The following is a 16757-nucleotide window of genomic DNA, read 5'->3' as shown; positions in this document are numbered from 1 at the left end:
CAGACCCTGTTCTCAGTCAGGCCTTTTCCTTCCTGCCCCCTGTTTCAGATTATTTTCTATCCCTTTATTATTTCATCAAAATGTACAAAGAGAGTAGACAGAAGTCAAATCATTCCGTTGGCAGGCTGTGCATTATTTCTGGATTGCAACTATTTATTTTGTCTGATTCCAATTTAAAGAAACACCAACAAGCAAAACAAAACCCAGTGTTTGTGGCATCCTCTTCCTCCTTTCCTACCTCCTTTTCTAAACTCAGAAATATATGTCTATAAAAAAAAGTACAAAAAGAAGCCCTCATTTTTGGTTTCTTCTTCTGAAAGGTAGCTTCGAATGCTGACTTACCACTTAACATTCCATTCCCCTGAAGTCCTTGCTCTCCCGTTAATGACAACACCAGAGTCTTCCTGTTCAAATGTCTCTCATCTTCCTTCCCATTCTCCACGTCCATCCAGGCCTCAGAAGGCCACAGCCCTAATGGTTTCAGCAGCTCCCAACGTCCGAGCATCCCCACCCAGTTTCGGCTCCATTCTGTCCTGCAGGCCACACCAACAGTCCTTCCCCAGCATTCTGCTGCCCAGCTCACACCCATTCCTTAGGATTTAATATTTATTTGCTCTGGTGGGGTATTCAGGGCCCCTTTATGATCTGTTTCCAACCCAATACTGCAATCTCAGCAGTGATGTGTGTGTAGACTGGCTCTGTCTCCTCCGGAATAGAGATCCTACAAAAGTAGAGGCAGAGAGCATCCCCATTGACCCCCAGTCCTCGCTGAGTATTTTCACACGTGACATGTGCATGCTGTTGCTCCTCCCGGCCACACTGCCAAAAGGGGACCTGAGTGGAAGGTGGCCAGAGCTGGCAGTGCCAGGCAGGTGAGATCTGAAGGCATCATGCACTGTGCAACTGCTACTTATGAGCAAACGTGGCTTGTCTCACCTTGACCCAGCTCCCTCAGCTCTCGGGTGGGGAGCTCTGAGGTGCGTGTTCTCCTAGGCATCCCCAGGGAGATTAGGCTCCAGACACCCCAGTGAGGGCTGCCTTTCCTTCCCCACTTCCCCACTCTCCTACCAATCTCCCCCCAAAACTATCTGCACTTGGCTTTTTATCTAAAGGTCTGCTTCTGGAGCCCGCAAACCAGGCAATCACTCACACACACACACACACACACACACACACACACACACACACACGTGCTTGGTAACGCACTTTAATAGCTGCTTCGCCCTGCCTGTCTCCCGTCCTTTTCCTCCTGGCTTCCCCTGAGATCACCTCCCAGTAAATAAATGACTTGGACTTGAATCTGTGCCTCAGAGTCTGGCTCACTACTTCTCTTAGGAATCCTGGTCAACTGCTACTGAATTTACAGTGAATGGAAACATTTTTTTTTTTTTTTGCCAGAAAAAAAGAAAACAAACATATTTTGAATGAATATTTCTATGTCCTTATAAACAACCACCATCCTTTGTGAGTGTAACTAACAGTATCCAGTAAAGAGTGATAAAAAAAAAAGAACTGAAAGGAAATACTTTTTTTTGCAAATTGTTGCAAATTTGCAAAGAAGTTTAAAATGTTATATTACCTTCAGTGCAAGTAATGACACTATTTTGAACAGAGGATGCAATTTTTATTAATAAAGAATCTTTTCTTGGGTTTTAGCCCTAACAAGATACATTTAAAGACCAAGAAGTGTCACCAACTGATTAGTCTTCTTAGGATACGCATGCCCTTTGGTTCAGCTCTGCTCCCATCTGACCACAAAGAAAGCTTTTAAGAAACCCTCTTATTTTTCTCATTATAATCCCTTACTTGTTTCTCTATGGTAATCAGCAATTAATCCCACAATATCAATGAGCCCTTGAATCAGTGAGGAGCTTTTATGTTTCAAGTAACAGAAGAGCCAATTCAAACTAGCTTAAAAATAAACAGCAATGTCTCCATACAGATTGCTTATTAACTGCAAGAGGAATGATAGTAACCACACACTGCAGAAACCAGACAACATCTCGACCAGGTGATCAAAATTAATATCCCCAGTGAGGGCAGACAGATGCTGTGTTCCTCCAGATTCCATGTCCCGAGAACACATCAATCACAGAATACTCTGGCAAGAGGTGTACACCCCAAATGAGGAAGATTCTATAAAAGAGCTGGCCTAGATTTTGGGGCGGGCGGGTGAGGGGGGGAAGCAATGTAATGAAACACAAAGAAATGCTGAGTAAACATTCCACATTCAAAGAGATTAAAGGGAACCGAACCCCACTACAAAGGACATGATTCTGAAGCAAGAAACATACTAGAGAGGACACTATCAGGAAAACTGTTAAAAACTGGTATCTGTGATTTAGATTTAAAAAACAATACCATTATCAATGTTTAAGCTCCAGTCTTGGATGATAGCACGGTGGGAATGTAAGAGGACATCCCTATTTTTTATTAATTTTTTTTTTAGAGAGGGAGGAAGGGAGAGAGAAACATCGATGTGAGAGAGAGACACACACCAATTGGCCACCCCCTGCATGCACCCCAACCGGCACCAAACCCACAACCCAGACATGTGCCCGGGCCTGATCAGGAATCGAACCCATGACCTTCTGGTGCATGGGATGACACTCTAACCAACTGAACCGCACTGGCCAGGGCGACATCCCTGTTCCCAAGAATTGCATATGGAAGAAGTAAAGGGGCCTGATGTCTGCAACCTGCTCTCAACTGGTCAGAGAAAGATTCAGCAAATGGGGCAAAAAGCTACAATCGGTGAATCTGCATAAATGGCAAATGGGAGTTCTCTGAACTTTTCTTGCAACTTTTCTGGAAGTGAAATTATTTCAAGATAGATACTTAATCACTAAGGAGTCAAGTGACTGAGGGGTGTGGCGGAGTCCACACCAGGGACTCCATGATGTCAACGGGTCCCTTCTTCAGTGGCTGTTTCTGGCCCCTGGTTCTGCCTTCCCGGGAGCAGTGCGGCCCGTTGTCAGTGTGACCAGCGGTGAAATGCCTGTGGCGGCTCCAGGCTTCACACCCAAACCTGCACATCTCGATACAAGCCAGCTCCCTCAGAAGGGTGAGTGGGGGTCTTCCTTGCCAGAAACCGTCCCCTCAAGTTTGAGCAACCCTACTCTAAAACACACATTCGAATCAACACACCCCTGCCACTCAGAACATGAAATCCAAACTTTTTTTTTAATTCACCACATTTTTACTGAACCTGAGAACAATTCATTTTGTAGAGTATAATGCACAGTCTTCTGCAATCTAACTCAAACATTTATTTCCATGTTTCTATTTATTGCCCATCAGCCGTGCATTTCTGCAGGGTAGGGCCCAGGGTATTGTCTGATGTTCAGAGTGTTACCAGCGTCTCTAAAAAATGTGGACAAACGCATAACATCTGCCCTGCCTGCGCCTCATGATTCCCGGCCCAGTAAAAATTTGTGGAATGAATTCATGCCTAAATCTGTGACAGTACTTAAAATAGTGCTGGGCACTAAATAATTCACTGAAATAAAGTGCTATTCAATAAAATACATCTTCATTAGTTTGGGTATTTTACTCTCTAAAGGAAAATTACCCTGTTATTCCAGCCACATGGAACCACTGAGAAACTCATAATTGAGCCAATACGTGGAAAGTGCATATGTTCTAATTTCCTGTTTTTCTCTGAGAGGCTGCAGTCCCGGCCTGGGTCAGGCAATTCATGACTTGTGGCCCAGCACTTTAGCAGCCCTGGCTAAGAAGAAAGACTGTCTTCATTTTATACAGGAAAGTGGGGAAACCTCAAGATACCCACACTGCACGTCACCAACGCAGGGGACAAGCACACTCAGCAATCAGCAGGGAGGTGTCAGCCCCTGGCACAGAATTTAATTTGGCTCTTTACGCACCAGGGTGCCGCACACCAGACATGCGGACACCGATGGCTTTTGCATCCCCCACCACAGACCAGGCTGCTGATGCTGCCCTTTCCGGGCCACAAAAATGCCTCAAAGCTCAGAGAACAGGCTGACTCACCCAGCGAGATGACATTTTCAGAGCAACTTTGGAGCCATCACCCCGAAAGGTCTAAATAACCCCCCTTGGATTCACTCCTCATTTTTCACCAAATAATGGTTCTTAAAAATCTCCCTCTGCCGCCCTGGCCGGTGTGCCTCAGTTGGTTGGGCATCATCCCATGTACGGAAAGGTTGCTGGTTCGACTCCCGGTCAGGGCACATGCCTGGGTTGCGGGCTCGACCCCTAGTAAGAGAAGTACAGGAGGTAGTGGATCGATATTTCTCTCTCTCTCTCTAAAAATCAATAAACTGCCCTACCTGGCTTGGCTCAGTGGATAGAGTGTTGGCCCGCAGACTGAAGGGTCTTGGATTCTATTCCGGTCAAGGAAATGAACCTAGGTTGAAGGCTTAATCCCCGGCCCATGTACCCAGGTTGCAGGCTCAATCCCCATGTCCAAGAGGCAACCAATGGATGTGTCTCTCTCACATCGATGTTTCTCTCTCTCTGTCTCTCTGTCCCTCCCTCTCCCTTCCACTCTCTCTCAAAATCAATGGCAAAAATATTCTGGGGTGAGGATTAACAACAACAACAACAATAAAAAAATAGTATAGACACTTAAATAAATAAATAAATAAATAAATAAATAAATAAATAAATAAATAAATAAACAAACTATTTTAAAAAACTCCACTGCAGAGAAACCTGGAGGACACCACCTTCATCCACCATCAGTTACCTGCACATGTGCCCTCTGACATCAGGCACAAAGGAGGCAGCACTTCTGTGGCATTCCCGTCAAGAGCACATGACCTGAATCCACTTGTGAGGAGCATTTGACACAGCAATCTGAGTCACTACAAAAACAACTGACCTGAACTCTTCAAAAATGTCAAGGTCTTGAAAGACAAAGAAAGGCTGAGGACCCATTTCAGATGGAAGAAATCTAAAGAGAAATGACAGCTAAGTGCAATGCATGATCCTAGACTGGATCCTGAATCTAAAAAGCAAAAAATGCAATTGCTATAAAGAGCAATATTGGGATAATTGGTGAAACTGGCCTGAGGACTATAAATTAGATAAAATTATTGCATCATTGTTAAATTTCCTGAATTTGACAACTGTGGTATTGTGGTAACATAAGAATGTCCTGTTCTGAAGAAGTAAACACTGAAGTATTAAGTAATACAGACATGACGCATTGATTTACTCTCAAATCATTTAGAAAAGTGTGTGTGTGTGTGTAAGAGAGAATGATAGAACAAATGTGGTGATACGTTAAAATTTATTAATTTGGATAAATAAATGTCATACTAGTATTCTTTGTACTATACTTGTAACATTTATTAAGTGTGGAATTGCTTTAAAACTTAAAAGTACATTCCACCACCTCATAACGCAAAGTAAAAGAAGACTCTGAGTGAATAGTTTAACGCCTTTGAGCAGCTCACCTTGCAACACTGGGAAATGTTTAATTAAACAGGACAGGGAACACTTTATTCCCTCACGTGTACAAAGTAAATAAGCCTGGGAGCACAATTTGATGTGTTAGAGTTTTTTTTTAAAGTTTTGAAATTTGATATAAAATGCATGTGTGGGTGTGTGTTTTGTTTCTTTTGCAATATTTAAGATACACAAAAAAAGTTGAAAAGCAGCATTGCACACCTCTGTACTCCTCACCCATGTCATAATCATATCCTCTGATTCCTCTCAGAAGTTACAAGATTTTTACACTTGGTACTCATCAATCCCATATATTTCTTTTTGGGTTTGTTACATATGTACGTATGTGTATACTTTCACTGTAGGTTTTAACAATATAACTCTGAATTAAGTTTGTGTAACTCCTGATGGACCCTCAAGGACTGCTAAGGTCCCAGGGATTATAGCTTTAGAACCATTATATGGGCTGATCTTTCAGGCTCTTCTGCGATATCTACCTAGTGACCATGATTCTACGTCCTTGGAAATAACTTGAATACCCTGACTACAATCCATAAAATATATGTCACAGAACACACACAATGAAGTGCTGGAACCCGAAAGCACTGGTTCTCAATAGTGATGGTATACAACTCTTCCCAACTCTGCCTTCAATGACATCACATTGGTAGTTTGAAATTCACCAGGGTTGGAGGATTGACACCATGGGAATAGGCAAGTGCTACATAACATACGAGGGTGTTGTAAATATTTACAACAAATCAATTAATGTACTTAGCTCCTAGATGATTTTGATATAAAAGAGAAAAATTAACGTTTTTCATGTAGTCTTTCAGATTCTCAAAAGGAAAAATGAAGAACTAAAGCTTGTTAAGATTACATAGCCCAGATAGACTGGTATAGAAAATGTTAAGATGAATCTTGGTGATAATATAAGAACAACTGTCCAAAGTATCCAGATATAATCATCCAGATATAATTTACAAATTACATTTGTCCAGTAGAGAACAACTCTATAAAGATTATGGTTTGATTGCCCTGTAGAATGGTAACCAGTTCTGCATCTAGTTAGCGAGCGTATTTCAGCAGCCTTACTTTGTACTGATTAAATACTATATGCATCAGTCTCCTGTATCCTACTTTTAAGTAGCTCGGCCATCCTTCTGATGCCTTCTTAATGGGTGAAATAAACCTTTAAGCCAAGCTCATTATATGTCCATAGGAGAGCTTTTATTTAAAAACTCTTTAACGATCATATTTTGCCAAAGGAAATGTGGGCTGGAACTAAAGAATTTGGTTCTTTTTTATTTTTGCCAAATTCAGTGTTGTCAGCCAGGAGGAGAAGCAGCTTTGGAGAAGTGAGAAAGGAGAGATTCAAAGGACCCGTGTTGGATGCGCTGGTTGTCTTGTTCATCAGAGCCAAAGCTCCATGGTTCTCAAAATGTAACCAAGTCTGGTTGTAATAAGAACCAGGAAAATCTTAACCACACACAGATGGATGTTTTGCCAAAAAGCCTGGTGCTGCACTGGGCAAACTTAACCCAACAACTTTATGACTGTTCAACTGCTAACACCCCACTCCGGAAGAGAGGACACGAACCCTGCAAACTAAACACTGCCACCCAGGATGGTCCAAAGCCAGGGTAATATCAACAGTAACGTTTCCTGCTTATGATGAACCAGCAGGGCTTTTGTTATTGCTATTGTACCCCTTCCAGGAGCCTTTCAGACATTTTATTCTAATTGATTCCCCATTACATTTTAACACCACAGATATGCTTTATATCTGTTTATATGCCATATAAACCTCTGTAATTTACAGATAAAAAAAGATTTTTAGTCCCTTCCAAAAAGCAATTTTTGGCTCCTTGCAACCAAAGCTCCCACTGAGAACGCATGTTATACACTGACCGTTATTAACTGGGCTCTCCCAGCCTCCTGACGTCACGGCAGCATGGACATAAACACAGAATGAGAAAGCTGGGCTCCTGCCTATGGGCATCTTTGCTTTCTACCGATGAACAACAATAATGGTAGAAGCAACAATAGTTTTGAGCACTTGTTAGATGCTAGGCACTGAGCCAAGCTTTCCATACTGGGTCTGAGTCTGCTGGAGCTGCCATAACAAAATACCACAGCTATTCCAAACAACAGAAACTTATTGTTCACAGTTCTGGAGGCTGGAAGTCCAAGAACAGGGTGCCAGCAAGGTCGAGTGAGGCCCTGTACTTGGTTGCACACTTCTTGCTGGGTCCTCACATGGGCAGAGAGGGAACTCTGTGAGGTCTCTTTTATAAGGGAACTAATCCCATTTATAAGGTCTCTACCCTCATGACCTAAGCACCTCCCAAAGGCCCCACATTCTAATGCCATCACCTTGAGCATTAGGATTTCAACATATGATAGGGGTGGGTGTATGTAGGGGGAGGACAGAAAATACCGGTAGGTGAATGTGGAATAAGGGAGAAAACAGGGAGGGAGGGTGGGAGAACAGTTTTCAAGCCCATGACCATGTGAACTGGAGTTTAATCCACAAAGAAACTCTGGTAAACTAATGTCAACCATGAACCTCAGAGTGATCCTACCCGAAAGCATGAGGGAGGTGGAATATTTATACACCAGCCCCCATCACTTATTGTCTGAGGCCTGCTCTTGCTCTCTTTTGGCAGAGAGATGCAAATGTTAGGAGCCAGAAGTCAGGCTGGTATGAACTGAAATGATGGGGTACAGGGCTGGGCCAAGGCTGGGCCACATACATGTTCTCATATAATTCTCACAACATCCATGAGAGGTTGGCATCCTAATTAGCCTAAATTTTATAGAAACGAGGTACAAACTCAACAGAAAGTAAATGATAAGAGATAACTGATCACTCCAGAGGCCACGTGCTTAATCCCATGCTATAAATTTATACTGCCCTTTCTTGGCATATACATGCTGCTCTTATTGATTTTTCCTTTTAGAACTGATTCAACAAATTGGTAAAACTCATATGAGATTGGAATCCTCTTACATCCATCCATAAGTTGACAAAGAGGGGAAGGATTCAGAGAAAAAATAATGAGTGAATTTTGGAATTGTTGAGTTTGTCAGTAGAACCGCAATGTGGAAATTTCAGGAGGCAGGTACATCCTGGCTCTTGACTGGGGGAGGGATGTGATCAAGATACAAGTGTGGCACTGTCAGCATGTACATGTGTTATGGACTGAATTTGCTGAATTTGTCCCCCAAAATTCACTTGTTTAAACCTTATTGTCCAGTACCTCAGAATGTGACGGTAGTTGAAGACAGGGCCTTTAAAGAGGTAATTGAGTAAAAAAGGCTGTTAGGTGGCCCTAATCCAATCTGACCAGTGTCCTTATAAGAAGAGGAAATTAGGACAGACAGGGAGAGTGACACCAGGAAGAGACAGGAAGAGGGTGGTCATCAGCAAACTAAGGAGAGAAGCCTCAGAAGAATCCAATCCTGCCAAAACCGGTTTGGCTCAGTGGATAGAGCGTCGGCCTGCGGACTCAAGGGTCCCAGGTTCGATTCCGGTCAGGGGCATGTACCTTGGTTGCGGGCACATCCCCAGTGGGGGGCGTGCAGGAGGCAGCTGATCGATGTTTCTCTCTCATCGATGTTTCTGGCTCTCTATCCCTCTCCCTTCCTCTCTTCCTCTCTGTAAAAAATCAATAAAATATATTAAAAAAAAAAAAAAAGAATCCAATCCTGCCAGCACCTTGATCCTGAACTTCCAGTTTTAGAACTGTGAAAAAATAAATTTATGTTGTTTAAGCCACACAGTGCCTTTTTGTTATGGCAGCTCTAACAGACTAATACGATACAGTAGCTGTTGTTGTAAAATAGAGGGATCTACATGAGAGCCAAGGGAAGGTTTTATTTCAAAACATAGTGACTGTAAAATGGAGCAAGTGCTGCAAAGTAGGCCAGAAAGACAAAGACTGAAAGCTATCTGCTGGGTGTGGCAACAGGAAGGAAGAGCCAAAAAAATGGGAGAAAAATGGGAAACAATATTTTATATGTACAATCCTATTTGATCCTCTTGTCAATCGTAGGATGGAAGACTCACCTTATAATTAGTAATTGGTAGAGCCAGAACTAGAACCAGGTATCTTTGATTCCAAGAGCCCTCTCTTTCTGCTACACCATGCTCATCTACCCCATCCCTGAGAGTACAGACCCAAGGGCATGTCTGCAGCCTTATCAACTCAACTTTTTGGAAGCTCAGTGGCTATTCCCACCTTGTTCCTGCCAATTACTATCTCTCAGGAGACCCAGCTCTAGTCCTGTTGTCCCAACAAACTCTTGGGATGGCCTGGCATGAAGCTATGTTCTCACTATCCAGCCATCCTGCCTTCCCAAGAAAGCTTCACGGTCCCATGGCTTCCAGAGGGCCCATCTCCCAAGCCCTGAGTTTCAACTCAGCTGCTCCTACCTGATCTAAATCCAGTCTGGGACATGAGTTTCTGTGGTCCTGCCTTCTCCCTGCCTCCCATGTGCCTCCTATCAACTCCCACTTGGCTCTGACCCCACGGTCTGGGCAGTTCTGTCCAGGCCCTGCCATGGTCTCATTATGGAAAGCAGACCCAAATATTTACACTGGACTGTAGGAAAACAGATGAGATCATGGAATTATTGACATTGATCTTTTTTAGGAAAACTTACGGAAAATGGCGGGGGTGTCGGGGGGTCAGCAAATTAGGGATGGGTAAATGTTAGGGAAGGTTTTATTCCCTATATATGGTCAAGAAAAGATGATTAAAATGATGTTTTTTGAGCACTTAGAAGGAAAATTATGGTCACTAGACATCAACATAATGTCCCTAAAATATGAACTTAGTTGACTTTTTTCTTCTTCTTCTTCTTCTTCTTTTTTTTTTTTTTTTTTTTTTTTTTTTTTTTTAGAGCAAGAGGAAGGGAGAGGGAGAGAGAGAGAGAAACATCAATCAGCCACCTCCTGCACACCACCCACTGAGGACCAAACCCACAACCCGGGCATGTGCCCCAACTGAGAATTGAACTGGTGACCTCTATGTGCACGGGACAATGCACAACCAACTGAGCCACACCTGCACACCTGCCAGGGCTTCATTGACTGTTTAATGTTTCTAGACAATAACTTAGGGACTATGAACATAAGAAGAGTTTGATTTTATAAATAAGTTAAACAAAGCTCTCAAAAATACTCCAAAAGATACAGTGTGAGCTGGACAGCAACACAAGTAATTGTCCAGTTACCCAACCATAAAGCCACTAGAATACATCTTTTCTTTCAGGTCCTTGGACCAAAATCTAATAGTGTTAGGCCTCTTACTTCAATCTGTTCTGCAAATCTGCAGACTTCACCTTTCTACCTTAACCTCTGACACATATCCTGTTTCACCCAGATTTAGCTTGACCTGATTTCCATTCTCCCTACCTAAGAAAATATATTGACGTTGACATGCGGTTAAATTGGCAAGAGAAACTGGGGTTATCAGACTAGGGAATTGAAGCATAGGCAAAGATTTCTAAACAGGACATAAAAAGTACGAACCATCTCAATAAAAAAAAACACACATTTAAAAAGGATAAACGATTAAGAAAGAGATAAATTGGACTTCATTAAATTTAAATTATATTCAATAAAACATTTCATTAAAAAGTGAATGAACAAACCAAAGAGTGGGAGATATTCTACACACATACACCTAGCAAAGAACTTATAACAAGAATATATTTTAGAAAACTAGCAAACCTGAAAACCAAGAAAAGCAAAACAAGTTTTAAAAAGGAGCAAATGAGCCCTAGCTGGTTTGGTTCAGTGGATAGAGCATCAGCCTGCGAACTAAAGGGTCTCAGGTTTGATTCTGGCCAAGGGCACATGCTGAGGTTATGGGCTCGATCCCCCCCCAGTAGGGGATGTGCAGGAGGCAGCTAATCAATGATTCTCTCTCATCATTGATGTTTCTATTTCTTTCCCTCTCCCATCCTCTCTGGAATCAATAAAAGTATTTTTTTAAAGAGAATATCCAAATGTAAAGCATATGACAAGGTGTTCAATGTTATTACAATACTCATCAGGAAAATTCAAAATAAGACCACAATGAGATTCACCCCTGTAATCATCTGAATGGGTAACATTTAAAAGACTGACCACATCCAGCTGTCAGAGGGCAGGGCGCAGGGGAGCACTGGATAAAAGGAGGTGAAGGGATTAGCCAAAGAACATATGCATAGTTCATAGACACAAACAACAGAGTGGTTATGGCCAGAAAGAAGGGGATGGCAGGGGCTGGGTAGAGGTGGGCAAAGGTGTGTGTGTGGGGAAATGAGTACATCTTTAAGAGTGTCAATAATAAAAACAAAGTTTAAAAAACAATAAAAATAAAAGACTGACCACATCAAGTGTTGACAAGGAAATGGAGCAACTGGAACTCTTATACACTGCTGGTGGGAGTAAACTTTGGTCCAACCACTTTAAAAAACTGGAATATCTACTAATATCTATCTATGTCTACCCTATAACAAGGAATTCTACTTTCAGGTATACATCCAAGATAAATGAGTGCATGTGTCAACAAAAAGTCATATGTACAAGAATATTCATAGCCACTTAATTCATAATAGCTGAAATTAGAAACAACTTAAATATTTATTAACAGGAAAATGGATAAACAAACGGTGGTATATTTATACAATAGGTAAGTACCCAAGAATTAACAGGAACAAATTATTGATATACACTGAGTGGCCAGATTATTATGACCACCTGATGTTTGTAGGCAAATTAGCCGTACACTGCATTGTATGGGATATGGAAGCCAAAGGCCTGTTTGAACACCTTTGCTGTCTGCAGTTACCAAGATAAAACGTCTCCAGTTCACACAGGAACACAAGGATTGGACAGTCGAGCATTGGAAGAAAGTCATGTGGTCCGATGAATCACGTTTCCAGTTGCATCATGCAGATGGCAGAGTGAGAATTTTGCGGAAACAGCATGGAAGCATGCACCCCACATGCATGAGTACAACCCTTCAAGCTGGTGGGGGCAGTGTTATGGTTTGGGGCATGTTTTCCTGGCATGATTCGGGCCCTGTAATTCATGTGTAACAACGTCTGAATAGCACAACATACCTAAGTATCATTGCTGATCAAGTTCATCCTATCATGTTGATGGCGTATCCCAATGGAGATGGCTTCTTGCAACAAGACAATGCGCCATGCCATGGTGCTCGTATTGTGCAGGAGTGGTTTCAAGAACATGAGGGAGACTTTACCTTGCTTAGGTGGCCCCCACAATCACCAGATCTCAATCCAATTGAGCATTTGTGGGACGAAGTTAAAAGAGCCATCAGGCAGCTGGTTCCACAACCATCAGATCTCACAGAACTGGACAGCGCTATTCATCAGGCACGGTGTCAGATTCCTCGCATCACCTTTCAACATCTTGTGGAGTCAATGCCAAGAAGAATCGCGGCAGTATTGAAGGCAAAAGGTGGCCCAACGAAGTACTGATGGGGTGGTCATAATAATTGGCCACTCAGTGTATATGACAACATAGATGAATCTCAAAAACATTATGTTGAACAAAAGAGGCCAGTCACAAAAAATGGGTATGTTTTATGCCATAGATTAGGTGAAACCATGCTGATAGGTATCAGAACGGTGACCACTCTCGTTTGGAGGTGGTACTGACAAAGAAACTGTCTGGGGTGATGGAGATGTTCCTTGATTTGAGTGGTGGCTATAGGGGTGTATACATATAGTTCATTGAGCTGTATATCACAGATTTCAATCTTACTGCATAGAAAATACACCTCAATAATAATAAAACTTTTTAAAATGAGGGCAGATAGAGACTAAGATATTCCAGTATACATAAAGGCTTTAAAAGGACACACAACAAGCAGTCTCTCTTCCTGTTTGTTCATTTCCAGCTGCCCTGTGGGGTCTGTAATCACTCCACTCATGTTTCTAGTTCCATTTCCGATGACCAATCACTGGGATGCACCAGTGGAGAAATACGAAATTTGATAGCATCTAAGCCACTATTAGTTGCAGCACTATTATTTTATGCACCACCTAGTAGGCCAAACCCTGGCAAATAAATCATGACACAATGCTTTCCTATCCCTTAGAATTCATTTTAATCTTATTCAAAGAGCCTTTAAAGGTTAGAAGGCTTATTTGGACATACAATGCTATCATATATACTTTTCCTGCACATATTACAAGGAAAATATAAGCAAAGTAAATTGATTAATTTAGTTCTAAAACTTCTTCATATACAGAGTCTGATCTTTCAAGAACATTACTGTTCCCCACTACTGTCTTTGGGGTTCCCTCCCAGCCTCTGACATCACCTACACACTTCCAATGCTGGCATTCTCTTGCTCTTACAGAAGGGGTCCATGTAACAACCCAGATTTCAGACAACAACCCAGATTCTTATTCCTTTCTCAAATGGTCTGTAAATGCTTTGGTGACTGAAACACTGGGGCTACAGGTATCCAGTCAAATCCCCCAAAATTATAAGCAAGTTCATACACACAAAGAATAGGGCAGCCACCTCATGACCACATGGCCAACAGGGAATGCAAGATGCCATCAGTTGTAATACCCATTGCGATTTCAGAGCTCCTAGTGAAAATGTAAAGCACCCTCTCCGAAGGGATAAGTAATTGGGTGGCTGGGGAGTTTTGCAAATGCCTTAATTCTCAATATGACGATCATCCTGTAGCCACAGAGGAATAATTTCAACATTAATTCGAATGCTATAGTTGAATCACTTACCTTGTACCTAAAGAAAGAATGAGGGTAAAGATGATCAGAGAAGAGGTAAGAAAAAAGCAGTACAAAAAATAAGTGGGTACTGTCTCCACCTAAACAGAGTGGTCTGCTCACCACCTCTTTGGCAGGTATTTTCCTGTTGTGGATAGGAAGCCCTCCAGCAGCCAGACCTGGATAATTTAAGACATTTTGACCAGCCAACCAATGCCCCTTGTTCTGTTTACACGTTTATAAGCACAATTTGAATTATGATTTGGTGTTCTAAGTAGCTTTCTTTATTTTTTCCTTTTCTATATATACTAGAGGCCCGGTGCACAAAATTCATGCACTTGGAAGGGAAGGGTCCCTCAGCCCAGCTTGCGCCCTCTCGCAGTCTGGGAGCCCTCAGGGGATGTTCAACTAACGGCTTAGGCACGCTCTTAAGCCATAAGTCAGACATCCTTAGCGCTGCCATGGAGGTGGGAGAGGCTCCTGCCACCGCCGCTGGGCTTGCCAGCTGTGAGCCCGGCTTCTGGCTGAGTGCACTGACCACCAGTGGGCAGCTCCTGCATTGAGCGTCTGCCCCATGGTGGTCAGTGCGCGTCATAGTGACCATTGATTTGCATATTAGCCTTTTATTATATAGGATTTTTTTATTTTTCAATTGTATTTTACATTCAGTATTATTCTGTATTAGATTCAGATGTACAGCCTTGTGGTTAGAAAATAATGTGCTCTATAGTAGATAATGTTTCCAGTACCCACTTGGCCCCATGCATAGGTATTACAATATTCTTAACTATATTCCCTATGCTGTAACTTACATTTCTGTGGCTATTCTGTAACAATTTGCATTTAATCCCTTCACCCAGCTCCCAACCTCCTCCTTCTGACTCTCAGTCTGTTTCTGTTTTGTTTGTTTTGTTCTTTAGTTTCCACATATAAGTGAAATCACATGGTATTTGTCCTTCGAGAAGTAGCTTTCTTACAAGGAAAGAATACATAGAGTGGATGATAATTATGTAGTCTACAATATGTTCAGGTATCTTACTGCAAATAAACAAATCGGCATCCTGGCTTATGCGTCAGGTATGTGCATTTAGTTAGTGGGAGCCCATTCTGGGCAGTGATCATACACAATCAGAACATTCTCACAAAAATCAACTTGATTATGTTACCCACCTCCAATTCTTCACCCCCAATCTATCCACACTCTTGCCACATGAACTTGCAGTTCCCCTCAACAGAGACAAAGACTGATGCTGGGCTTGGTTATATGAAATGCTTTGGCCACAGAATAAATGCCTGTAAAAGGCTTTTGCAGCTGGGCTTGTGCTCTGCTGCCTCTGCCACCGCCATGAGAAAAACACATCCCAGAGAGCTCGGGACGCTTAGGGACACGGGCAGTAGACCTGAACCAACCGATGACTTGGAGCCAAGCCCAGCTTGAGTCAGCCTAGATCGCTGAACGGCAGCCAACCTGCAGACGTGAGAGCGAGAAAGAAATGCTGGTGATGATACGCCTCTGAGTCTGGGGGTGCTTTGCTAAGCCGAGCTTTTGAGACTAGCTAAGTGATGTACCTTCTGGCCAATCTCACTGCAGCTGCCACAGTGCCCACCAACAGCATGCAGTCACCCCACTGGGAGCTCAGGGCTCTTTGTCCCTCTGGGTCCCTGGCACCAGGGGAGGGAGGGCCTCTGGGATGGCTGGAAATGTGTCCTGATCCCCTTCATCTACTATATCTGGCTCCAAGCTTCACCTAGGAATGGAATCTTGAAACCGCAAATCCTTCCTTCCTTTTGGGGAAATCCTCTTTAGCTGAGTGTCACGTCCATACCATCTGGACCTTCATCTCGCCTGCCTCAGGCTTCCTCTTTGTCCGCTGGCTGCACTGTCTCTCTCCCTGCCCTGGTTCCTGCAGGCCTGGAGATCAGTGCCCCATCGCACTCCAGGCAGACCCCCTCTCTCAGCCATCTCTAACCCCAGGTGCACTCTCCCTTGGAACTTGTTCTTATAACTGGATCCACTGCCCCAGGGACATGTGTCCTGATAAAGGTTAGGTGGCATTGCCACTGAGTTCAGTGTTCCCCAGACTCCTTTAGTAGCTTGTGCTGTTCTCTACAGCCCCATCTACCCATGTGACCGCTGCAAACAGAAGGTAAGATGACAGCAGTGGCCAACCGGTCTGCGAGAGCTGTAGGTGGCATTCCCCTGGAACTGACTCACAAGTGTTTCCGTCCCTATCTAGATCCAGTGAGAGACCTCACTGATGAGGAGATACACAGCACTTCTTACAAATGACCCCTCTGAAGAGAAAGGACAGCCCCACTGAGCCAGAGACAGACTATGTGGGGGCAGCGAAAAAACCTCCCCTTTGTCCTACAGGTTCTCATTCCACTACATGTGGGCAGAAAGGAGGGATGTGCAGGTGGAGCTAAAGACAGCAAGACCCTGCTCAGAAAACAAACAAACAAAGAAACAGTGGGGCTTCCTCTTAGTGGTAATTTATGGGAAAAATAATTGATGGTGCTGGAGCAACCAAATGCTAAGGGCCTTTGTCCTTGGGCAC

The sequence above is a fragment of the Plecotus auritus genome, assembly GCF_963455305.1.
Source record: "Plecotus auritus genome assembly, chromosome: 8".
In the NCBI taxonomy this organism is placed as follows: domain Eukaryota; kingdom Metazoa; phylum Chordata; class Mammalia; order Chiroptera; family Vespertilionidae; genus Plecotus; species Plecotus auritus.
The sequence above is the reverse complement of the archived record's forward strand: the minus strand, read 5'-3'. Positions refer to the sequence as shown.